The sequence below is a fragment of the Triticum urartu genome, chromosome 5A (genome assembly GCF_056163025.1).
Source record: "Triticum urartu cultivar PI428250 chromosome 5A, HENAU_Tu73, whole genome shotgun sequence".
Taxonomy (NCBI): Eukaryota; Viridiplantae; Streptophyta; class Magnoliopsida; order Poales; family Poaceae; genus Triticum; species Triticum urartu.
Window position 1 is genome coordinate 531620946 of NC_141877.1, and position 26017 is coordinate 531646962.

The 26017-nt window shown below is 42.9% G+C and overlaps 2 pseudogenes; both read right to left on the reverse strand.

Moving 5' to 3' along the window:
- Positions 1 to 6263: 6263 nt before the first annotated feature.
- On the reverse strand, positions 6264 to 8796 carry LOC125526057 (uncharacterized; annotated as a pseudogene).
- A 988-nt stretch (positions 8797 to 9784) lies between these two features.
- On the reverse strand, positions 9785 to 12133 carry LOC147972545 (uncharacterized; annotated as a pseudogene).
- Between the last annotated feature and the right edge of the window lie 13884 nt (positions 12134 to 26017).

The window sequence follows — 26017 nt, forward strand, 5'->3', positions numbered from 1 at the left end:
ATGCGCGGAACATGATACTATAGTACTTACTTTCAGGTGTCTAAATTGCAACTTCATCGGGAGTCCTGAAGCTTTTTTGAAGAATTTTTTCCAAACCCTGCCAGACAAAGAAAACAATTACTTGATATATCAGGAAATGAACAAAGTTGCTGATATGGTGGATAATGATCGATTTAACTTACTTTTCGAGCATTTGAGTCATGTCCGCATAGTCCTGGCGATCTTTTCGTCTTGAGTCTAAGACGGTTACTAGTCCCTGCTCAAGCTTAATCTCTAGGAGAATATAGTGGTAACTACACACGCATGCATAACTCATCAATTACATTACTATAACCTTGACTAATATATAAGGGAAACCGAATACGCACAAGACAGTAACACTCACTTGAAGTTGTAAGGAAAGGGTATTATATCTTTGTTTTCATTTATTACCAACGATCGTAGCAAGTTGGCCTCGGTATCTGCGGGATGAAATTTAACCTCAGTTTCATCTATGAGATATGTGTTAATGAATCCAATATCAATGACTTGTCTTTTCTTTAATTCGGTGATCTTCAATCTGCATAATATAGTGAGGATGATTATAAATACATGCAATGAAAGAGCTGAGCTATATAGAGAGACTTAATGACAGACGTAGTACTACTTATAGACAGTAGCAGGTGACCATTGTTTTATCGAGGGCCAATTGATTGAAAAACTGAAAGAACTCCTCAAATGGAACAGGCAACAGTTCAATTCCAACGAGGTCATGCTTCTTTTTAACTTTCACATACAAAGTACTCCTCCCCCAGAGTCTTTGCAGATTTTCAAGTACCAATCATGCAATCTTCGCATCATCGTTGATAGAGATCTTTCATCTTTGACGAGAGGCTTCCCGTACTCGTATCTTTGTATCTGCACCTCCATGAAATCATAATGTACATCGTCGGGCAGGTAATCGCCAAGATTGCTATAACCGGGCACCATCCTTGGATCATTAGCGACGTTGTCGCTTGGTACCTTGAGCGGGGGGCACGATTGCTTCGCTTGTTCGCCGAGCTGGGCAATTTGTTTCCCAGCTCGTCGTTCTTTCAGCCTTTGATCACTGACAGTACTTCCCGACCGCTCCGCTTCGGCAAATTCCTTTCCAATAATGCGCTCATAGTTTCCTTTCGGCGGAGACTTGGGTGGTTTTGTGAGGGCGGCCAGAGTGCGCTTCGCTTTCACCGGATCTACCTTCTCCTCCGGAGGTGGATGTTTCTTTGCTTTCACCCCTTCAAAGTAGTTCCTCACTTCTTCTCGTGCGATCTCGGCGTTCTCCTCTGGGGTCCTCTCGTATGGTAACTTCTCTGGAGTCTTCATAGAAGGACCGAATCTGTATTTCCTCCCGCCTCTAGCTGTACTGCTAGACGCCGGCAGAGCAGACGGAGCGGTTGTCTTCTTTACTTGCTTACGAGGCGGAGGAGAAGGACTACGACGCGCCGGAGCAGCCGGAGCGGTGGCAGGTCTCTTTTGCCCTTGCTGACAAGGCGGAGAAGGAGGAGGCTGGTTGCTCGGGCGCGTCGGCGCAGGAGGAGAAGGAGGCGGAGTGCCGCCACGCGTCGGAGAAGGAGCCGGTCGAGTGCCCTGATCGTCACTCGCTGGAGGAGGAGGCGGTGGAGTCGGCGGGGTGCCCTGACTCGCCGGAGGAGGAGGCGGTGGAGGAGGCGGAGTGCCCTGACTTGCCGGAGGAGGAGGAGGAGGCGTCCAGTTCGGAAGGTTGATGAGCTCCTTCCGCCATAGGCATGGAGTCTTCAGAGCAGACCCCAGCCTAGTCTCCCCTTCACCGGTAGGGTGGTCAAGCTGGAGGTCCTCAAATCCCTCCGTTATTTCATCCACCATCACCCTAGCATATCCTTCTGGAATCGGCCGGCAGTGAATAGTTGCGCCGGGTTCAGTAGGATAAACAGAGCCAACAGCCGCCTTGACCTTCAAATTCATCCATTGCATTATAAGATGGCAATTTTGAGACTCCGTGATAGCATCCACGGGATAGCTGGCAGGAGCCGTCAAGGCATGCTCCGGCTGAAGCAGCTCGGTGGAAGCCACGCTGCTTCTCCGCTGAGATAGCGGGGTAGCTTCGGGGGAAGCTTCGGCAGTACGTTTGCTGCGATTTGCTTCTCGTTCCTCTATCGCTTGTACCCTTGCTTGCAGCGCCTGCATTTGGGTCTGCTGCAATTTTTTCCTCCTCTCCTGGGATTTGTAACCGCCTGCGTCCGGAAACCCAACCTTCCAAGGAATGGAGCCTGGCGTGCATCGTGTCCGTCCAGGGTGCTCAGGATTCCCGAGGGCCATTGTGAGCTTGTCGTTATCTCTATCTGGAAAGAATGTCCCTTGCTGCGCTGCTTCGATATACTGCTGAAGCTTCCTGACTGGTATGTCCATTTGATTGTTCGTCCAAATGCACTTCCCTGTTACAGGGTCCAAGGTTCCGCCAGCCCCGAAGAATCAAGTCCGGCAACGGTCTGGCCAGTTAATTGTCTCTGGTTCGATCCCTTTATCAACCAGATCATTCTCAGTCTTGGCCCACTTAGGCCGGGCTACGAGGTAGCCACCTGACCCCGTGCGATGGTGATGCTTCTTCTTCGCAGCATTTTGCTTGTTTGTCGCCGACATCTTCTTACTCTTTTCCGATGTCTTGTGGGCCACAAATGCGGGCCAGTGATCTCTGATCTTCTCATATCTGCCCTTGAATTCTGGTGTCTCTTTATTTTCGACAAACTTATTCAGCTCTTTCTTCCACCTCCTGAATAGTTCTGCCATCCTCTTAAGAGCAAAAGACTTGATTAATTGCTCTTTAACTGGCTTCTCTGGATCATCCTCTGGCGGTAGGGTGAAATTTGACTTCAGCTCAGTCCAAAGATCATTTTTCTGCATATCATTGACATAAGACACCTCAGGGTCTTCTGTAGCCGGCTTTAACCATTGCTGGATGCTGATCGGGATCTTGTCCCTAACCAAAACCCCGCACTGAGCAACAAATGCGCTCTTTGTCCGGAGGGGTTCAATCGGTTGGCCGTCGGGCGCGATTGCTATGATCTCAAACTTTTCATCCGAGCTCAACTTTTTCTTCGGTCCTCATCTCTTTACATAAGTTGTGCTCGATCTGGAGGGCTAGAAAAAAGAACAAAGACTTAATTAATATGTGTACATACCAAAACAATGAATGCATCAATTAGCTAGTCAGCAGAAACTTAACTAATATATATATACCTGGCCGGACTCGGTTCGGTCACCGGAGACGTCATCACGGTCTCCTTCTTGCACCGGCATTGGGTCACCGGAGCCGTCCTCACGGTCTCCTTCTTGCACCGGCATTAGGTCACCGGAGCCATCATAATCATAGCCAGCTGCTTCCAGACCATCGGTGTCGTTGAGAAACAACGAGCAGACGGCATCACTTCCTCATGCGATTATGTCCCCCAACAACTCTTCTTGTACTTCGTCTCGGGCGGTGTCCATAGTTTCTACAAATATTGACAACATGGAAATTATTATTCAAACATGACAGATGGATATATTAGTGGCAAACGTAGAACTAATATTAATTAATGGCCTCGACGCTGCTTCTCTAGGGTTTGGGGTGGCCTCGACAACGCTTCAAGGATAAAAAAAGAAGAGGAAGAAGAAAAAAAAGAGGAGAAGAAAGAATTTAGGAGTAAGAACTCCTGTATTCTTTCTTCTCCTCTTTTTTTCTTCTTCTTCCTCTTTTTTTTATCGGGAACGAGGGTCGTCGAGGTTCACCAAGCGGTAGAGGAAACCCTAAATAGCAAGTATCGTGGGTGTGAGATACATGTGGCCGTCGGTGTCGGACACTACATCCACGTCCCACAAGTGACGTGGGCGTCGAAGCCCGCGCCACTTGTGGGACGTGGATGTACTGTCCGACACCGACGGCCACATGTATCTCACACGACGATACTTTCTATCTAGTGTTTCCTCTACCGCTCGGCAAGCCTGACCCTCGACGACCCTCGTTCCTGATAAAATAAAGAGGAAGAAGAAGAAAAAAAGAGAAGAAGAGGAAGAGGAAGAAATCTCTACCGTTCGGCGACCCTGACCCTCGACGACCCTCGTTTCCGATAAAATAAAGAGGAAGAAGAAGAAAAAAAAGAGGAGAAGAAAGAATAGAGGAGAAGAACTCCTCTATTCTTGTGGGACGTGTATGTAGTGTCCGACACCGACGGCCACATGTATCTCACACTAACGATACTTGCTATTTAGGGTTTCCTCTACCGCTCGGCGACCCTCGACGACCCTCGTTCCCGATAAAAAAAGAGGAAGAAGAAGAAAAAAAGAGGAGAAGAAAGAATAGGGGAGAAGAACTCCTCTATTCTTTCTTCTCCTCTTTTTTTATTCTTCTTCCTCTTCTTTTTTTATCCTCTTCTTCCTCTCATGTTCGACGGCCCTCGACCCCTCGGCGACCCTAGACCCCCTCTCGACCCCCTCATGTAGAAGTTATCGGGTAGGGGGTATATCAACAACGACATACCCGATACATACATACATACGTACATACATATCACATGCATCCATACATATATGAACAAAATTAATATCTACTAATTAACAACCTAAATAAAAAAACTAATACATATAGGAAGAAGAAGAAGAAAAAAGAAGAGAATAAAGAATAGAGGAGACACTACACCACAGCACCACATCCCTAACAAACAAGTTGGTTGGGAAAACATGGTCTGACGACATACACTCGGTCGGGAAAGAGTATTGCCGACTGACAGCGTTTGTTGGGGAAAATCCAGACGGGAAAGCATTTTCCCGACCGACATATCTTTCCCAACCGACAGTTGGATGCCTATAAAGAGAATTGCCGACTGGCCTTCTGATGGCCCTACTCGGAATCTTTCCCGACCGACTACCCGATGGTAACATGTTTGCCGACCGATTTTCAGTTGGCGCTGCTGTTTAAGTTTTCCCGACCGACTGTTTGATAGTATAATATTTGCCGACCGACTTTCTGTTGTCCTTGTCCTGAAACTTTCCCGACCAACTGTGCGATGCTATCCTTTTTGCCGACCAACTTTCCATTGGTACTAGCATGACCCTTTGCGACCAACAATGAGACGATGTTCTGTTTTGCCAACCAACAATTTGTCAACATTTTGTTTAGCTGAGCAATATTTAAACCCTTGATTTCCCATCTGTCTTACACAATACAATGTCAATCAAGTCGCATATCTCAGTACAACATGATATCAGTCAAATTACAGTAACTTGCATGTGCTTTGAAAATAGTAAATCATGACCAAAGAAGAATAACATAATAATTACTTCTCAAGAGTGAAGGAAACATTTATGGTTTTGTGACCGAATCGCCCGATAGGTTTACAAAATGATAGATGCATGTCTGAGATTCATTGTTTTCTCCAGTACACAAAATACCCAGATGACAAGATAAATACCCAGATGACAAGATGCCATATAGGTTTACATAATAAGACCTAAAAGACACATTGTTTTTGCTCCATTACAGAAAATCTGTAGCTGACGCAAACTGGCATCTTCCTGGTTACTTCCTGACCCTTTTGTATGTCTTTCCTACAAAGAATAAAAATGTCCCCGTTGAGCATGCATTCAGAGACAATGGCAATAATGATAATTTTATAAAGCACTATGGCAATTGGCAATAAAAAAACTGGGGGATTTTAGTGTTACAAAAAATAGGGCAAGTTAAGAATAATGCCACAACATGTGCTAATTAGATCTCTGTTGCATTTGACATAATAAAGCATCGATGCAACGTGACCATGTAGTATGTCTCAGGAAATAGGAGCAATACAAAGGTGTACTAGGAGAAACACAAGGCAACAGAGTTAAGTTAAATTTCCATCAACTAGACATAAGGCAACAGTTTAGCATGTCCAGACTCCCAGTTTTAGTTCAAAAGACATGCTTTACCATGCAGAGCACTACAGGCTAGTTTGGTTGGTGCTGGAGAGCAGCTAGAAATTTGTGCCAGCCAGCTCCTCTAGGCATGTGGCAAGTAGAACTGTACCAAAGCCAACTTTTGCATAACATTATTATTTCCTTCTAATTCTACTAAACCATGTAAGCTAGGAACTGTACATTAACTTAGCCAAACTTTAGATTAAGAGAATAACCAAAACAATTATAGACCATCACCATGTAAGAAGAAGAAGATACAAGGTTCTGGTTAAGTTCATTTCGGTCCCTGGTTTTGTAGCTCAAAAATAAATACTAGCTCGGGATTCAAAAATACCTTAGCGGCGGGATGAGGAAGATGCCACTGGTTTGTAGGGTTTCATCTAGCAAAGTGATCATGAGTCAGTATCACATATCAAACAATTTGAGATAAGTGGACAAAAGACATATTGTTGGTGATTACCTTGCTAGATGGCCATGCAATGGACCTTGTGACAGCATCAGCAATAATTTGTAAATCGTCATATTCGGCACCGTAGCATCTCTTCTAATAGCAACATTGACAAGAACCTCATAAGTTGCTGGTCCAAGGGTCTCTCCGCCCACAATAGTGTCTGGGTCAACTGAGATAATTGTTGCCTTGGCAACAGGAGTTTCAGGACCAGTCCATGCATATAGAAGCACATCCATACCAATCTAAATCAATGATTATTTTAGAAACATGAAAACAAAACAGAATTTAAACATATAGGTAAGGATGTGAAGATTACAAGGCTTTCATCTTCATAGGTTGATGAGCTTCTCGCAGGGGGCTTTGCAACAACTCTTCTTTGAACAAATGGCTCTTCATCATCCTGTTCAACATCTTCTTCAGCGTCATTATGTTCCGCAGCTTCAGCTCCGGAGTTCTACCAGACAACAATATGGAAATAGAGTTAGTGCATGCAAGATGGATTAATGATGCATTGAAAGGATGTGGAAATAGTTCATTACTTGTCGAGAATTGGAACCATGCTGCGAGCTAGGAGTTTCCAGATTATGCCTTCCTTGTGAAGCTAACATCAATTCCATTCGGTTCATTCTTTCTTCCCTTTGTTGCACATGCCCCTGGAGCATGTTATAGCGATTTTCTGCTTCTCGACGGCCTTGCATTTCAACTAGAACTTTTGTGCTCAATTTACCCCGTGTACCCGGTGTGCCCAAATCTTGAGGTGTTGGACCTAGACCTAACACACGGACACGACCCCTGGGCTCCTTCATTCCACATAGGCGTGCAAATAGATCACCTTCTTGAATGCTCTTTTCCTTCCATTCAGGGTGCTTTTCAGCATTCTCTATGAGTTCTTTCTGCAAAATGATATTTACGAGCTCTGTAAATTCTACTTCTACAATTTCTGAGCAATATTGAAAAAGCATGGCAAAAGAGACTTACAATTGTTGTTTCTACCTGCGGCACATAACTCCCTTTCCTTTCCCCTTTCTTGCATGTATGTGTCTCGATATAAACTTTATCTCTCCGAGGATCATGCCCAAGTTTGACAGCCTACAATCATTTATTTATTTCAATATGCATTAGTCACTGAATCACAGTGGCATATCATTTATAATTGGGGTAATTTTTTTACCATTTCATTGGCAACACGGGCATGACTCTTGCTGCCAGATGTATGAGGTACTGCATTGGCACGATTCTTTTTGGCGATAGCACTACGAGACTACAAGAAAAAAGTAAAGGAGATTTATCACACATATTGTTTGTGTTTTGAGAATCATTACATGCATATTTGTTTATATATGTCCAGGGCAGAGTGTGCTGCAAAGATATACTACAGTTTTGATTAGCAGGATGACTTACTTCAAATGTCGAAGATCTCCAATAAGTAATAAGGGTCTTCCAGTCAGCTTCACTAATTCTGCTGTCACGTCTTTTCATAAGTTGTGCATCAGTGAGTGCAACATCAAACTTGTACCTCTTTAAATCTGACTTCCAATCCTTCCATTTTATGCGTGAAGTGTTGATAACAAAGCTCAAAGCAGTTGAGTCCAGCTCATAAAATGCCTATTAAAATGAGAGAAAACAGGACACTCAGCTAGATGGCTTTAAAAAAGAGTGTGTAAGTAATAAATTATGCTCATTTCTACCTTCAAGGTCTCCCACACTAACAACTTTTTCTCTACATCAACATCTCGCCAATCTAACTTTGCAGGTGGTATATGCTTCCTCACCAAAGTACCAATGAAATTGGCAAATTCGGTTGCATCTGGCCCAACAGGCTGGCCATCCCCATTAAGTGGAATATGGATTTTGGGTTGATTCAGCCTTGCATATATGTTAGCCTTTCGAGTAATTTTTCTTCCACCTTTCTTTTGACTACCATCACCATCAAGCTCATGAGTAATCTCTTCATGCAAGAAAATTAACATAGTCATACAACAATTCTAGCAAGTGACATTAGGTTAGAATATGAACAATTCTAGCATGTGACATTAGGCTACCTTTGGAAGGCTGATGCTCAAGATCAACATGATCTTGATCTTTTGATACCCTAGACCTCAAAACACATCCTTCATTCACGCTTACAGGTGCGCTGGAGGGTGCCTGCATAGATATATAGGTTAGTGTTGCAAGCTACATTTTCTTCCTTCAGATAGAACATGAATGTGATGGAAGCTACATACCTTTCTTTTCTTTTGGGGGGCTTGGTTCGCTTCCATATCTTCCTTCATAGAAGCTCTTGTTGCTCGTACCGCTGCTAGCCGTTTATCATTTTGTTCAATGGTCTTGCTTCTCAGTAGTTCATACTCTACCGCTTTCAGTTGTTCCTCCGTGACCCCACCATCTTTAGCTCTTCCGTTTGCGCTTGCCATTTTTCCTCCTGCAAAAGACACACTATGTGAGTACATCACTGAAAATACAAAACATTAGAGGATCATACACAACACTTACTTTTTTTCAATATCACTTGCTTTAAGAACTAGTCCATCTATATCTGTCCTAGCAGAACCAATGCATCCATCCGCAACACTCACACGTATAGCAGTACATGGATCAGGCAACGTCACACGTAAAACATTACCGTTGTCATCTTTAGATTCTTCTATGTCATATAATGATGGAACAACAACAGTAGACCACTCAGCATCAATGGGATCTTCAACATAGTAAACTTGAGTTGCTTGTGTGGCTAATATGAAGGGCTCGTCTGATATTTTCTCACCGGTATTGAACAAATGCTTGAAATTCACAGAAGTGATTCCAAACTGATCAGTTTGCACCCATTCATCTTCTACACGATTATCAACCCAGTCACATTTGAACAACACTACTTTCCCTTCATGTTGATAATTCAACTCAAGAATTTCCTTTATAATGCCATAATAGGTCTTGTTTCTTACATTAATATTGTCACCTTTTCCTTTTGCAAAGGATGTGGTTTGTGCAACAAGAGCTACTCCACTACTCTGAAATGAGCGGCCCTCATCATATGATTGTGTATGAAAGTCTACCCCATTTATAGTGTAGCTACTATACTTCATAGCAACCAAGTTTGGCTCTTTAGCTAATATTTTTATCTCATGAGGTGGTTCATCTCCCATTTCTGCCACCTGTGATTATGAAATGCTATTGTTACTCTACAATGGGATGGAATTATATGTCTTATAGGTTGACAGTCACATGCCCACTTACGTGCAATTTAAACCACTCATGAAATGTCTCGTAATGCACATGCTTTACTTCTCAATGACTTCGAACACCAATAGAAGAAAGGTAATCCATATGTTTGCTACATATAGGTTATATTTATCAATTGACAAGGAGGAGAGAAATAACCTAATAGCAATACATAGTAGGGATATCTTACTCTAGGTATGGCTCTATGTTGTCATAATTGAACAAGACATATCTGTGGGCTTGCAACCAAGTTTTGTTATCTAACATCACCATGCACTTGCCAGCCAGCCCTCGACCAATGTTGTGGAAGAAAGGAGTTCTATCATCAACTTCCATATCCAAACCTCCATCATTCCTAGCTCGATTCAACCAACTCTCATCATCCAAATAGTGTGAGCAAAATGTCAAGCTCTCATCAAACAAATAGCCCTCTGCAATTGATCCTTCCACATGACTTCTGGTGTGGACATGTCCCTTGAGCTTTCCTATATACCTCTCTACAGCCCACATGCTGCGAAAATGTACTGGACCAGCTATCATTGCTTGTGCTGGAAGATGAACCATCAAATGCACCATAATATCGAAAAATGATGGGAGGAATATGGCCTCAAGAAGGCTCAAGGTCTCAGCTATTTCATCCTGCAACCTTTGCATGTCACTTATGCGAATAACCTATGAGTACATTCGCTTGAAAAATCTGCTCACACGAATTAGTACCGCACTCACTCTTTCTGGTAATGTTCTTCTCACTGCAAGTGGTAGCAAGTCTTGCAAAAGGACATGGTTGTCATGGCTCTTTAGCCCAGTTATCTTTTTCTCCTTAACATGCACATTGCGGCGTATGTCAGATGCGTAACCATTAGGAAACATGGCATTTTTAAATACTTTGCAAAATGTCCTCTGCTGATCAGATTCCATAGTGTAAGGTGCCGGAGGAAAAAAAACTTCATCATCATCAAGATCAATAGGTTGAAGATCCTTTCTAATATTGAGTGCTTGAAGGTCATATCGAGAATTAATATTATCCTTGGTTTTTCCATTCACTGCCAACAAAGTGTTAACTATGTTCTCACACACATTTTTTTCTATGTGCATGATATCAAAGTTATGATGCATCTTCAAATCCTTCCAATATGGTAGTTTAAACCAAATAGACTTTCTTTTCCAAATGATCAGCGGATCCCCTTTCTTGCGTTTCTTAGTTCTAGGCTTCTTCGTTATAGGATCCTTCCCAAACTTGGTTTGCATATTTTCTGTCAGCTCTAAGATTTGCCTACCGGAATGTGGAACGGGTGCTATCCCACGTTCTATGTCACCAAATGTGCGTGTATCATACCTTAAGGGGTGATCTGCACGTAAGAACCTACGATGCCCCATATAGCAAGTCTTGATACCATTTTTTAGCCTAAGAGAACATAATTGAGAGTGGCATTCAGGGCAAGCTCCTTCTCCAGAGGAGGCACAGGCAACCAAAGACCCAAGACCCGGTTTATCCGTAATAGTGCATATTATGGCAGCATGCAACTGAAAATACTCTCCGGTTGAAGCATCATAGGTCCTAACACCATCAAGAAACATATCTAACTTATCATCAACTAGTGGCTCAAGATAGACATCAATATCACTACCAGGAGAATTTCTGCCAGGAATCAACAGTGATAGGATAAAATTTGATTGCTTCATAATCATCCAGGGTGGAAAGTTAAAAGGAATCAATAATACTGGCCAAATGCTATAGCTGAGATTCATGGATCTAAACGGATTAAAACCATTGGCACATACTACAAGCTTAAGATTTCTGCTGTCTTTTGCAAAATCTTTATTTTTTTCATCAAAATCTTTCCAAAGGAGGGAATCTTTAGGATGCCTAATCAAGCCATCTTGTGTGCGCTCTTCTGCATGCCATCTTGTGAGAGCCGCAGTTTTGGAACACACAAACAACCTTTGAAGCCTCTTCTTTATTGGGAAGTAACGAAGAACCTTCTTAGGAACCTTGTGGACACGTTTCCCATCTGCACTCTTCCTTTCAGATTTCCATCTTGAAGCCTTACATTCTGGACATGAATTGGCATTGGCATTGTTCTTCCAAAATAGAATGCAATCATTTTCAGATGCATGGATATTAACATACCCAAGTCCTAGGCATTTGACTAGTTTTTTAGCTTCGTTGGAGTTTTTGGGTATTGCGGACTGAGGGTAAGCATCTTTTAGTAGATCTAACAACAGATCAAAACTTCTATCAGACCACCCTCCAAGCAGTTTGGTGTGAAGAAGTCTCACTAGGAAATGAAGCTTTGAGAAATTCTTACAGCCTGGATATAGCTCTTTTCTAGAATCAGCTTCAAGTTTGTGGAGAGATTCTAGAAAAGAATCATCCTGATGTAAACCACAATCAACTTCAAGATCTCCCCCTTTATCCAAACCAGCAGCAAGATCTCTTAGCAAATCAGATATATCATCGCCCTCATCCCTGTCGTCACCCTCATCTAGATTTGGAGGAATGGAAGAAGAAGAGACACGTTCTCCATGAAACATCCACTGTTTGTAGCCATCTACAAATCCCTCGCATACTAGGTGCTCACGGACTTCAGACTCTTCTCTCCAGTACGAGTTCACACAATTTTTTCAAGGACATAAGATTTTATTCTCAACCGATGATTTATTAAATGCATAGCCTAGGAATTTGGCGAGCCCTTGTAAGTACTTCTCTGTATGCCTACATGCAAGTGTACATGTGTAGTGTGTTATATATAGTTTCAGCATATAAGCAAAACAAAATATATATGCGGCGTTATACCTAGGCGCATCCATCCAACCTTTATGCATGGTATCTTAGCTTCACAACTGGTTACTACCAAGTCAACACTAAATCATGAACGAATAATATCAAAACCAGAGAATGCAAGGAATCAATTTAAGTACTGTAAATAAATTGGCGCAGAAAAGAAACAAAGAATCATAGAACCAATTCAATGGTAGTACACACAGTAAAGGCAGATACCACCATAAATAAAATGGATCAAAGCTGTGGTTGACTCACCAACTGGTGGAGGATGCAGCGACAAGCACGGGAGGGGGATCGCTGCACCGCTGCTGGAAGCTGAGTCGTTGGCAGCAAGAATCCTAATAACCAAAATAATTAGACAATATAAAAGTCAGTGTCAAACATGAGGAGGCATCTCTACATATTCATGACATCCACACATATGGAGGGCCTCTGGACTTGAGTGGGGAAGAGAAACTCACCTAGTGGTTGCAGCAAATATTCTACAACTTCTCTTTGTCGGCTCAATGTTACCAGCAGTGCTCCTCTATGTTACCTGTAGAAAAAATAAGATAGATGAACAAGTAGACTACAACTTTTGAGATGCAGTGCTTTATATATTTACAGCTCTCTGCCATGTTTTCTTTCACTTCAAAATCTACTTCAGTAAACAAAAGAGAAACTCAAGTTTAAAAATTTTGTTACTGAAATTTAGGTATAACATCAGGTCAGTTAAGTTGTATGTTTTCAGAGACTCCAGTTTTTTGGATGTATGTCCGAGTTGCATGCTTTTAAAGGAAACATGATTCTAAAAGTCAAGATGATGCTTTTTAATGAAGTAATACTTACTGTTGGCAAGGTCAATCCATATGCATGACAATATTTAGCTCCTCAGCGCTCTTTTTGTGTATTAACTTTATAGTTAAACTCTTCTTCATTTGTCTTCAGATCATCCAGACAAGAAAACTCGATACCGATGACTACAAATTCCTTTCTATCGGTACGGTGGAATTAAAGGACAGAACTGCAATGGGAAAAATTTTTGCACACAACAGCTCAACTTCTAGAATTAGTTCATATTGCTACCACCAAGCTTCTACTCTGTACATTGATTAGCACATTTTCTGCCTGCATAGTATCTCACAATCAGACTAGCTGCAGTACACATCAAACTGGAGAAGAAAAGCAAGAGGTGTAGCCGTTCCCTACTGCCGGAGCTCCCCGTTCCCCATGATCCCACTCTCACAACAAAGCCTAGAGAGAGGGGGGGAGGGGGGAGGGAGGTAAAGACAGAGAGGGAAGAGTTGTACCTCAGCCGCATCGACCATTGCCGCTGCCGCTGCGTGTCTTCGAGAGCTGGACGGTGGAGATGGGGGAGGTCAGTCCAGGGAGGGTGGCTTGCTGCTTCCCAAGATGCTCACACGCCTACTGCTGGTTGGAGAGAGGCGCCCGGAGAGAGAGAGCACTAGGACATGGGGCCGGCGGTGGAGAGACAAGACGACGTTGGGCGACGTTGATGGGGCAGGAAGGCGTGGGGCGGCGCTGCAGAGGGAGTGCGGCGGTGGAGTGGCGCCGCAGAGGGAGGGCGGCGTGGGGCGACGGTGGAGCGGCGCTGCAGAGGGAGGGCGGCGTGGGGTGGCGCTGCAGAGGGAGGACGGCGGTGGAGTGGCGCCGCAGAGGGAGGGCGGCGTGGGGCGACGGTGGAGCAGCGCTGCAGAGGGAGGGCGGCGTGGGGCGGCGGTGGGACGGCGTGGGGCGGTAGTGGGACGGCGTGGGATCGACCGGCGGGAGCACTGGCGGCGTGCGTGGGGAACGAACAGATCGAGCTAGGGATTTGGTTGTCCTGTACGTGCGAGGGGAACGAAGGAGATTGGGTTTTTGGGGGAAAATGTTCGCGGGTTGGGCCGTTTATTGGCGCTAAAATTTGGCCGTTCATGCGCGAGGCCCAGTTAGCTTCAGAATGTCGGTCGGCGTTATTTACCAACCGATGGTCCGTGGGCCATAAAGGATTTTCCGACCGACTGTTTGATGATATATGCTATACCATTCCCGACCGATAGTGTGTAACTGAACAGATGTTTCCCGACCCACAGTCCGTTAGAAATTTTTCTGACATATTGTTGGTCGGCAATGGTGACTTTTTCCCAACACACGCTGGTAGGGAATTTTGGTGCATGGTGTAGTTAGAAGACTTCCTCTTCTTCCTCTCCTCTTCTTCTCCCTCTTCTTCCCCTTCTTCCCTCGACCCCCTAAACTAGTTCTCAACCCTTGACCCCCTAAACTAGTTCTCAACCCTCGACCCCCTAAACTAGTTCTCGACCCCCCCCCTCATGTCGAAGTTATCAGGGAGGGGGTATATCGACTCCCCTCATGTCGAAGTTATCGGGGAGGGTTATATCGACCTCCCTCCTGTCGAAGTTAACGGGGAGGGGGTATATCGACAATGACATGCATACATGGAAAAAAATGCTATCCATCAATACGTACATAGCCACATACATATATACAAGGAAATGATGCTATGAAAAAATATGAACAAAAAAATGCTATGAACAAAAAAATAATACACATAAACAAAAAAATACATATATGAACAAAAAATGCTCTGAACAAATAAAATAATACACATATATGAACATCTATACATACATATAGCCACATACATATATACATTATATATACGAACAAAAAAATGAAAAAAATGATAAACAGGTGGCGGCGGCTCACAGCAGCGAGGTTGACCGGCGAGGGCGACGGCGGGGGCGGCGAGGGCGTCGGCGAGGGCGGCGGCGAGGGCGGCAGTGAGGGCGGCGGATGGCTCGGGGAGGAGGGCAGCGAGGGCGGCACGGGCTCGGGGAGGAGGGCTCGGGGACGACGGCGAGATCGGGGGCAGCGCGGGCTTGGGGACGACGGTGAGCTCGAGGGGCGGCGTGAGCTCGGGGAGGAGGGCTCGGGGACGACGGCGAGCTCCGGGGCGGCGCGGGCTCGAGGGCGGCAAGGGCTCGGGGGCGGCGCGGGCTTGGGGACGACGGTGAGCTCGAGGGGCGGCGTGAGCTCGGGGAGGAGGGCTCGGGGACGACGGCGAGCTCCGGGGCGGCGCGGGCTCGAGGGCGGCAAGGGCTCGAGGGCGGCGCGGGCTCGAGGAGTGGGCGGCGGCGACGACGAGGAGCGGGCGGTGACGGCGACGGCGACCTCGCAGCGGCGACGGCGAGCACGGTAGCATGGCGGCGTCGTCGGGGTGGGATCGAAGAAACTGAACCAAAATTTTCGCAAGTGTGGCTTATATAGACGGAGCATTGGTCATGGTTCGTGGCACAAACCGTGACCAATGCCTCCCTTTAGTCCCGGTTGGTGCCACCAACCGAGACCAAATGCCTCTTTTCAGCAGCCCAAAGGGAGGGAAGCGGCGGCCTTTGGTCTCGGTTGGTGGCACCAACCGGGACTAAAGGGAGGCATTGGTCACGGTTTGTGCCATGAACTGTGACCAATGCCCCCTTTAGTCCCGGTTGGTGCCACCAACTGAGACCAAAGGCCTTGTGCGGCTGCTGCGTCGAAAGTTTAGTCCCACCTTGCTAATTGAGAGGGGTGCGTAGTGGTTTATAAGCCCCACTGCCGCACACCTCTCGAGCTCCTCTCCATTGCAGGCTTACGGGCCTAATTGTCACTGCTATGCATGTGGGCCTACTGGGCCTCCTGCGGGCCTGAATCCTGGCCCTTGGATGGGTTTCCAGTCGTATTCAGGCCGTGGGGGCCCATTAGGTGGCATTTGTTTTTTGTTTTTTTGTTTCTTTATTTATTTTCTTTTGTTTTTTGCTTTATTTTTTTACTTCTTTATGCTTTTAGTTTTAGGAAAATTATAAACTTTTTGTTAAAGCCATTAGTTTTCAAATCTGAAAACACTTTTTTTGTTTCTTTTTGGTTTCTTTGTTGCTTTATTTATTTTATTTTGTTTCTACTTACAACAAAATACTTATTGTTGCTATTTTTTCCAGTTTTTTTGTTTTGTTTTCTGCATTATTTATTTTCTTTTGTTTTTTGCTTTATTTTTTTATTCTTTTTGCTTTTAGTTTTAGAAAAATTATAAACTTTCTGTTAGTGCCATTAGTTTTCAAATTTGAAAACACTTTTTTAGGTTTTTTTGTTTTCTTTGTTGCTTTATTTATTTTATTTTGTGATTAACTTTACTATAAAAATAGTTTTTTTCCTGTTTTTTGATTTGTTTTTTGCATTATTTATTTTCTTTTGTTTTTTGCTTTAATTTTTAATTCTATTTGCTTTTAGGTTAGCAAAATTATAAACTTTCTGTTAGTGCCATTAGTTTTAGAAAAATTATAAACTTTCTGTTAGTGCCATTAGTTTTCAAATTTGAATAGTTAAAATATGAATTCTTTAAACTTTGTGTGATTCGCAAGTTTGTGATTAACTTACTAAAAAATGAGAATAGATGCGCTTATAGAGAAAATTCAACCTAAATTCATAGTAAATTTTTATGAATTTCCGAGAAATTCATTATGAATTTAGGTTAAACTTTTCTCTATTAGGGCATCTATTTTCACTTTGAGAGGAGCTCAACAAGGCAGAGAGGGAAGGGCTTATAAACCGGTGTGAGCCCCTTTCGGTTGGCGAGGTGGGACTAAACTCTGCCCGCAACGAGGACCAACCCTTTAGTCCCGGTTTGTGGCATAAACCGGGACTAATGGTCATGGGCCAGGGGCGAGGAGCAAAATTATAAACTTTCTGTTAGTGTGATTAGTTTTAGAAAGTTGAAAGTTGAAAGTTGGCATGGGCCAAGGACTAATGGTTATGGTATTACGAGGGCCTAACCATAAGACATTAAAGCATTTCAAATGAATTCTGAAAAAGTTGAATGTTGGCATGGTATCATAATTTCACCCACATAGCATGTGCATGTACAAAACGGACAATGGTAGCATGTTCGTGTGTTACAAAGTTGGCATGGTATCATCATAATAGTTGCGGGAGAAAGTCTTCACTTTTTCTTCGCTTGTGTCATTTGCTTATTGCGCCGTAACCATGGATAATCTTCATTGTTTATCAGGATGCTTGGGTCATCCTTGACATTGAAGGGAGGAATTTCATGAAACTTTTCATAATCTTCAGACATGTCTGTCTTGCCGTCCACTCCCAGGATGTCCCTTTTTCCTGAAAGAACTATGTGGCGCTTTGGCTCATCGTATGATGTATTCGCTTCCTTATCTTTTCTTTTTCTCGGTTTGGTAGACATGTCCTTCACATAGATAACATGTGCCATATCATTGGCTAGGACGAACGGTTCGTCAGTGTACCCAAGATTTTTCAGATCCACTGTTGTCATTCCGTACTGTGGGTCTACCTGTACCCCGCCGCCTGATAGATTGACCCATTTGCACTTAAACAAAGGGACCTTAAAATCAGGTCCATAGTCAAGTTCCCATATGTTCACTATATAACCATAATATGTGTCCTTTCCGCTCTCGGTTGCTGCATCAAAGCGGACACCGCTGTTTTGGTTGGTGCTCTTTTGATCTTGGACACCGCTGTTTTGATTCGTGTAAAATGTATTCCCATTTATCTCATATCCTTTGTAAGTCAATACAGTCAAAGATGGTCCCCTGGACAACAAGTACAACTCATCACAAACAGTGTTGTCACCTCTGAGACGTGTTTCCAACCAACTGCTGAATGTCCTGATGTGTTCACATGTAATCCAGTCGTCGCACTGCTCTGGGTGTTTGGAGCGTAGACTGTTCTTGTGTTCATCGACATACGGGGTCACCAAGGTAGAGTTTTGTAGAACTGTGTAGTGTGCTTGAGACCAAGAATATCCGTCCCTGCATATTATTGAGTCTCTTCCAAGAGTGCCTTTTCCAGTCAGTCTCTCCTCGTACCGTGATTTAGGGAGACCTATCTTCTTAAGGCCAGGAATGAAGTCAACACAAAACCCGATAACATCCTCTGTTTGATGGCCCATGGAGATGTTTCCTTCTGGCCTAGCGCGGTTACGAACATATTTCTTTAGGACTCCCATGAACCTCTCAAAGGGGAACATATTGTGTAGAAATACGGGCCCCAGGATGACAATCTCGTCGACTAGATGAACTAGGACGTGCGTCATGATATTGAAGAAGGATGGTGGGAACACCAGCTCGAAACTGACAAGACATTGCGACACATCACTCCTTAGCCTTGGTACGATTTCTGGATCGATCACCTTCTGAGAGATTGCATTGAGGAATGCACATAGCTTCACAATGGCTAATCGGACGTTTTCCGGTACAAGCCCCCTCAATGCAACGGGAAGCAGTTGCGTCATAATCACGTGGCAGTCATGAGACTTTAGGTTCTGAAACTTTTTCTCTGGCATATTTATTATTCCCTTTATATTCGACGAGAAGCCAGTCGTGACCTTCATACTGAGCAGGCATTCAAAGAAGATTTCTTTCTCTTCTTTCGTAAGAGCGTAGATGGTAGGACCTTTATACTGCTTCGGAGGCATGCCGTCTTTTTTGTGCAAATGTTGCAGGTCCTCCCGTGCCTCAGGTGTATCTTTTGTCTTCCCATACACGCCTAAGAAGCCTAGCAGGTTCACGCAAAGGTTCTTCGTCACGTGCATCACGTCGATTGAAGAGCGGACCTCTAGGTCTTTCCAGTAGGGTAGGTCCCAAAATATAGATTTCTTCTTCCACATGGGTGCGTGTCCCTCAGCGTCATTCGGAACAGCTAGTCCACCGGGACCCTTTCCAAAGATTACGTAGTGTAAATCATTGACCATAGCAAGTACGTGATCACCGGTATGCATGGCGTGCTTCTTCTGGTGATCTGCCTCGCCTTTGAAATGCTTGCCTTTCTTTCGACATTGATGGTTGGTCGGAAGAAATCGACGATGGCCCAGGTACACATTCTTCCTGCATTTGTCCAGGTATATACTTTCAGTGTCATCTAAATAGTGTGTGCATGCGTGGTATCCTTTGTTTGTCTGTCCTGAAAGGTTACTGAGAGCGCGCCAATCGTTGATGGTCACGAACAGCAACGCCTTAAGGTTAAATTCCCTCCTGTCTGTACTCATCCCACGTACGTACACCGTTTCCATTCAACAGCTGTAAAAGTTCTTCAACTAATGGCCTTAGGTACACATCAATGTCGTTGCCGGGTTGCTTAGGGCCTTGGATGAGAACTGGCATCATAATGAACTTCCGCTTCATGCACATCCAAGGAGGAAGGTTATACATACATAGAGTCACGGGCCAGGTGCTGTGATTGCTGCTCTGCTCCCCGAAAGGATTAATGCCATCCGTGCTTAAAGCAAACCATACATTCCTTGGGTCCTTTGCAAACTCATCCCAGTACTTTCTCTCAATTTTTCTCCACTGCGACCTGTCAACGGGTGCTCTCAACTTCCCATCTTTCTTTCGGTTCTCACTGTGCCATCGCATCAACTTGGCATGCTCTTCGTTTCTGAACAGACATTTCAACCGTGGTATTATAGGAGCATACCACATCACCTTCGCAGGAACCCTCTTCCTCGGGGGCTCGCCGTCAACATCACCAGGGTCATCTCATCTGATCTTATACCGCAATGCACCGCATACCGGGCATGCGTTCAGATCCTTGTATGCACCGCGGTAGAGGATGCAGTCATTAGGGCATGCATGTATCTTCTCCACCTCCAATCCTAGAGGGCATACGACCTTCTTTGTTGCGTATGTACAGTCGGGCAATTCGTTATCCTTTGGAAGCTTCTTCTTCAATATTTTCAGTAGCTTCTCAAATCCTTTGTCAGCCACAGCATTCTCTGCCTTCCACTGCAGCAATTCCAGTACGGTACCGAGCTTTGTGTTGCCATCTTCGCAATTGGGGTATAACCCTTTTTTGTGATCCTCTAACATGCGATCGAACTTCAGCTTCTCCTTTTGACTTTCGCATTGCGTCCTTGCATCGACAATGACCCGACGGAGATCATCATCATCGGGCACATCGTCTGGTTCCTCTTGATCTTCAGCAGCTTCACCCATTGCAGCATCATTGGGCACATCGTCTGGTTCCTCTTGATCTTCACCAGCTCCCCCCGTTGCAGCATCATCGTATTCAGGGGGCACATAGTTGTCATCGTACTCTTTTTCTTCGCCGTCTTCCATCATAACCCCTATTTCTCCGTGCCTCGTCCAAACATTATAGTGTGGCATGAAACCCTTGTAAAGCAGGTGGGAGTGAAGGATTTTCCGGTTAGAGTAAGACCTCGTATTCCCACATTCAGTGCATGGACAACACATAAAACCATTCTGCTTGTTTGCCTCAGCCGCATCGAGAAACTCATGCACGCCCTTAATGTACTCGCAGGTGTGTCTGTCACCGTACATCCATTGCCGGTTCATCTGCGTGCATTATATATAATTAAGTGTCCAAATTAATAGAAGTTCATCATCACATTAAAACCAAAGTGCATTCATAGTTCTCATCTAACAACATATAGCTCTCCAGAGCATCTAATTAATTAAACCATACATTGAAACTATGTAAAACATTTCAATGCGAAAACAAATGCGATCATAATCGCAACCAAGGTAACAATTGATCCAACGGCATAATGATACCAAGCCTCGGTATGAATGGCATATTTTCTAATCTTTCTAATCTTCAAGCGCATTGCATCCATCTTGATCTTGTGATCATCGACGACATCCGCAACATGCAACTCCAATATCATCTTCTCCTCCTCAATTTTTTTTATTTTTTCCTTCCAATTTTTTTTTCTTCTTCAACTAAATTTAACCTCTCGACAATAGGGTCGGTTGGCATTTCCGATTCACATACATCCTACATAAATAAAATCTATGTCACGTTGGTCGGCATAATTTTCATAAACAATAAATGAACCAATAGTTATAAAGATAATATATATACCACATCCAAATCATAGACAGGACGAGGGCCGACGGGGGCGGATACCAAAACCATCGCACTATATAAGATGCAATAATAAAAGTAAGAAAATAATACAAGTATCTATGTAAACATACAAGTAAGAATATTTTTCGTTTCAGAAAGAAGATAAGAACAAGAGGCTCACCAGGGTGGTGCCGGTGATAAGCTCGGCGCAGGTGATCGACGGCGGTGAAGACGGGGACGGGGCGTGACGGACCGCTAAACCTAGACAAATATTATGGAAAATGGAGCTTGGAGGTCGAGCTTGGAGAGGAGAAAGCTTAAGTAGTGTGGCTCGGGCATTCCATCGAACACCTTGTGTGCATAGGAGGTGAGCTAGAGCACCACCAAGCCCTCTCCCCCTTGGCCAGAGAAAAACAGAGCACTGGGGTGCTCTGCTCGCGAGCGAGGGGTATATATAGGCACCTCATTGGTCCAGGTTGGTGACATGAACCGGGACTAAAGGGGAGCCTTTGGTCCCGGTTCAAGCCACCAACCGGGACCAATGGTGGTGGGCCAGGAGCGAGGCCCATTGGTCCCGGTTCATCCCACCAACCGGGACCAAAAGGTCCAGATGAACCGGGACCAATGGCCCACGTCGCCCGGCCGGCCCCTGGGCTCACGAACCGGGACCAATGCCCCCATTGGTCCCGGTTCTGGACTGAACCGGGACTAATGGGCTGACCCGGCCTGGACCAAAGCCTTGTTTTCTACTAGTGCTCGTGCACACCTTCATTGAAGATTCGCCGGTACGTACGACTTCCAAGGCAATGCTGTCTCTGCAATATTTGCTTCAATCAATAGTTTCGTGGACTAGTGGCAGAGCTTTGGTCGGAATTTTCGTTTAATTTCCTTTTTTAGCTGGAACCTGCAAGTGAGCTGCTCTTAATATTATATTACTCTCTCCAAGTCGAATAAATTGACACAACCTTTATACAATATATAAAATAGACATTATATTGAGGGTGCGTCATATTAATTGTTAGGACTATATTATTATACTCTTTTTGATTCATATTCACTGGAGGAGCTACATGCAACCCTGCAGGGGCCATGGCCCCCCAGGTTTGGTAAAATTTCTGAAGAAAATTTTTATATGGAGACGCAGATTGGAAAAATACGCTTTTTGCTCTCTAGAATTGGACATTCTCTCTTGCCCCCCTCCCCCCAACCAATCTTGTGTAGCTCCGCCACTGTTCATATTAATTGTATATGATTTTATATAGTTTTATACTAAATCATCGATAATTAGTATGGATTTAAGGAGTTTTATATTATATTCATAGAAGACTAGATGAAACAGAATTTGGTTTTCTCTACCATTGTATTCCTGCCCAGGCACACCATGTGACATGTCCCACGATGTTGCAAATGTAGCAGCATCCTTTCGTGAGCAGTCTTTACGGTTTAGAGCAAGTACAATAGTATATATAGCCCACTTACATGGCACTTCTGACCATGTGAAGGAGGGAGATGTGAAAAAGTATGAGGAGTGGGCTCTCATGCAAGAGTCTAGCTATATACGCATTCCTAGGTAAATTCAATAAATGTGAAGAAAGAGATATAGAGTAGATGGGAAAAAGTAGTAATGTAATAGCCAATCTTATAGCCCACATTATTGTATGAGTGTCTACAAATGATGGCTATAGATGGCATGACAGTTTTTTATAGCCATCAGCAGGCTATATTATTTACCATGCTCTTAGCCAATTGATCATATATTGATATCAGGTACTATAATTCAATTCAGTGAACATTTTATTATTTATTTACTATAAAAATATGAAATTCAAAAACATAATAATGTTATTTAGTGCCCGTTTCAATTATTTCAAAAGACTCATTTCAATTATTTCATAAGAAATTTTTCATAATACATATTTCAACTATTTCAAAAGATTGTTTTTAGTTATTTTAAAAAATTGATTTTGATTAATTCACCGACCATTTTCAATTGTTATTTTAAAAATATTGATTTCAATTATTTCAATACACTAATTTAAATGGTTCAACTAAAATACCAATTTCCGTTATTTCAAAAGAACGATTTCAACTATTTCTTCTACTGACTGGTTTAAACTATTCCAAAATAAGTGTTGCAATGATTTGAAAGACCAATTTTAATTATTTCAAAAGACCCATTATAATTATTAAGAAAACAATTTCAATAATTCTGAAAGGTCGATTTCATTTGTTCAAGCCCGATTTCAATTATGTTAAAAGGTAGACTGATATTATTTTAACATGACAAATTTCAGATATTTCAAACAACTAATTCGAGTTATTTGAAAAGGCCAATTTCAATTATGTCAATGGACCAATTACAGTTATGTCAAAAGAATCATTTCAAATATTTCAAAAGATCACTTTCAATTTTCTCAAAAGCTTCACTTCAACTATTTGACAAGACCCTTTAATAAAAAATTAAAAGGCTCATGTTTCAGAAGTTAATGAAGAGAATATGCTTATTCTTGGAAAGGCTGCGAACTCCGACATCGATTATATGCCAAACTTTTGTGCGATTCTTTTACTTCGTCTTGGACACTAGACAAATCACTCACAAGGAGACATCACTTGTGGAGGAGTCATCACCATCGTGTCCAATTCCATTGGGTTGAAGCTTACTGTCTTGAAATCTCTTTCAGGTAACCATCTTGTTAATATTCGTCTCCTTATTGCAGAGATGGTTATCACTCGCCATGGTGGCTACTTTATTCAAATTCCTGGAGTTGGGCACTAGTAACCTATGCATCATTTAAATATCAATACCTATTGATTTATAAGTCTAAATTATGTTATTCTTATTCCAAATGTGACAAATAAATAGATTTATCGAAGAGAATAAGTTTTATTTTTTGTTGACAGTATTTATATTACATTTATGTTAGTTTAAAATTTCCTAGCAAAGGACTAAAATTTTTGTTCTTTCATTCGACTTGAAACTTTCTCTACACTTAACATACACCATTACATCTTCCACATACAAATTTGGTATTTTTTAGGTTCGCCTGGTATACTTGAGTCATTAAGTGAATTTCTTGGCATGTAACGGATATAATTCAAATTTTAAAATGCAAGTACACAATATAATGAGCAAAAATGGGTTGTAAAACTTATTTGTATAATTTAAGTCTACGGTTAGGCTTTATAAAAAAATAAAGGAATTACAGACATCAGGGTGCCAAGACTCGACCACCAAACTCGAGCTTATTCATTTTTTAGTTGTAAAATTTGCAAACGAAGTCTGAAAAACATAATACTTGGCATGATGTCATTATATGGCACTTGGAGGCAGTGGCAAAATTTTGAGAAGATTTAGTACATTTTGGAACATACACTGGTTAGGAACTGAAGCATATCCGAGGAAGAATCGTTGTATTCTGTCTTGTATTGAGTGTTAGCCTAGAAGTGATTGCCTTGTCTATTAACTATGCATAGGTGATTATCATTGTGTTCCCAATATATATTGACATTCTTTCTAAACTTTTGGCATTGGTGATTTTGACATGACGCATTTGGCTATCAAAGAGTGTATGGGAACTTCTTTTGTATCCACTTAGATATTTGAAGATTGTTAATATAAACCTTTGCCAAACATCTCTATTGTTGATTTAGACTCACAGAAAGTGTTCTGCACCAGTTTCTAAGTTCATGATAGGTGGCATTCACATCCAAAAAATATATTTTGTAACATGTTCATGCTCGAGGATGAGTATGGATTAAGCTTGAGGAGGCTCATGGTTTTCAACATATCAATAATTTTTCTATGTTTAATGCCTAGTATCCACTAAGTTTGCAATGTTTTAAAACTGTTTTGAGGGATTAACCTAGTATCCTTTCAATGCCCAATGTCAATTCTTGTTTCTTCAAAAAATTGAATTTTAGGAAATCGCCAGAGAAAATGTCCTCGAAAAAAGAAATCTGAAAATAGGAGACGTGTTTTTGCATCGGGAGAAGACCGCAGAGCCAAGGCTCAACTAAGGATAAATTTTTATAGGAGGACAATATAATGAGTCCTATAGACAACAAACCTAGAGTATGTCATCTTGCTTTAGGCAACTATCTATGTTTACACTTAAAGTCAAGATGGTGCAGATATAATCTCGACCTAGGGACGAGCTATTTAGGTATACTGAATCAACATATCTCATATGTTCGGCATGAGCATGAAATATTTCATTGTGCATTTTTTTCACATGATTACGTTACTTGGCTCACTTTTATGTATTGAAGAGTTGCACTAGGTGAAACTATGAACCCCTGTCCAGTATTAAGCATAAGAATCACCTTGCAACCACTTAACGCTCTTTTATTTTTATTTTATTTTATTCTGAAAATACAAAAATATTATATACTAACACTAGTGCAGAACCGGGCTTTAGCGTCGGTTCGTAAGGGCCTTCAGTGTCGGTTCCACAACCGGCACTAAAGAGTGGGGACTAAAGGCCCCCCCCTTTAATACTGGTTCATCACGAACCGGCACTAAAGTGCCACCACGTGGCACGAGCCAGGCCCGGGTGCGTGTAGGACATTAGTACCGGTTGGTAACACCAACCGGTACTAAATGTTTGGGGTGTTTTGGTTTTATTTTTTATTTTTACTTTAATTTTGTGTTTTCAATTTAATTTAGTGATTGTTTTACATTATAATGAGTTGTTAAATCATTAGGTGAAAATGCCGTAGATTAGTTTCGACTGGATGCATGTGGATCCTAGCTAAGTGATCAAGTATAT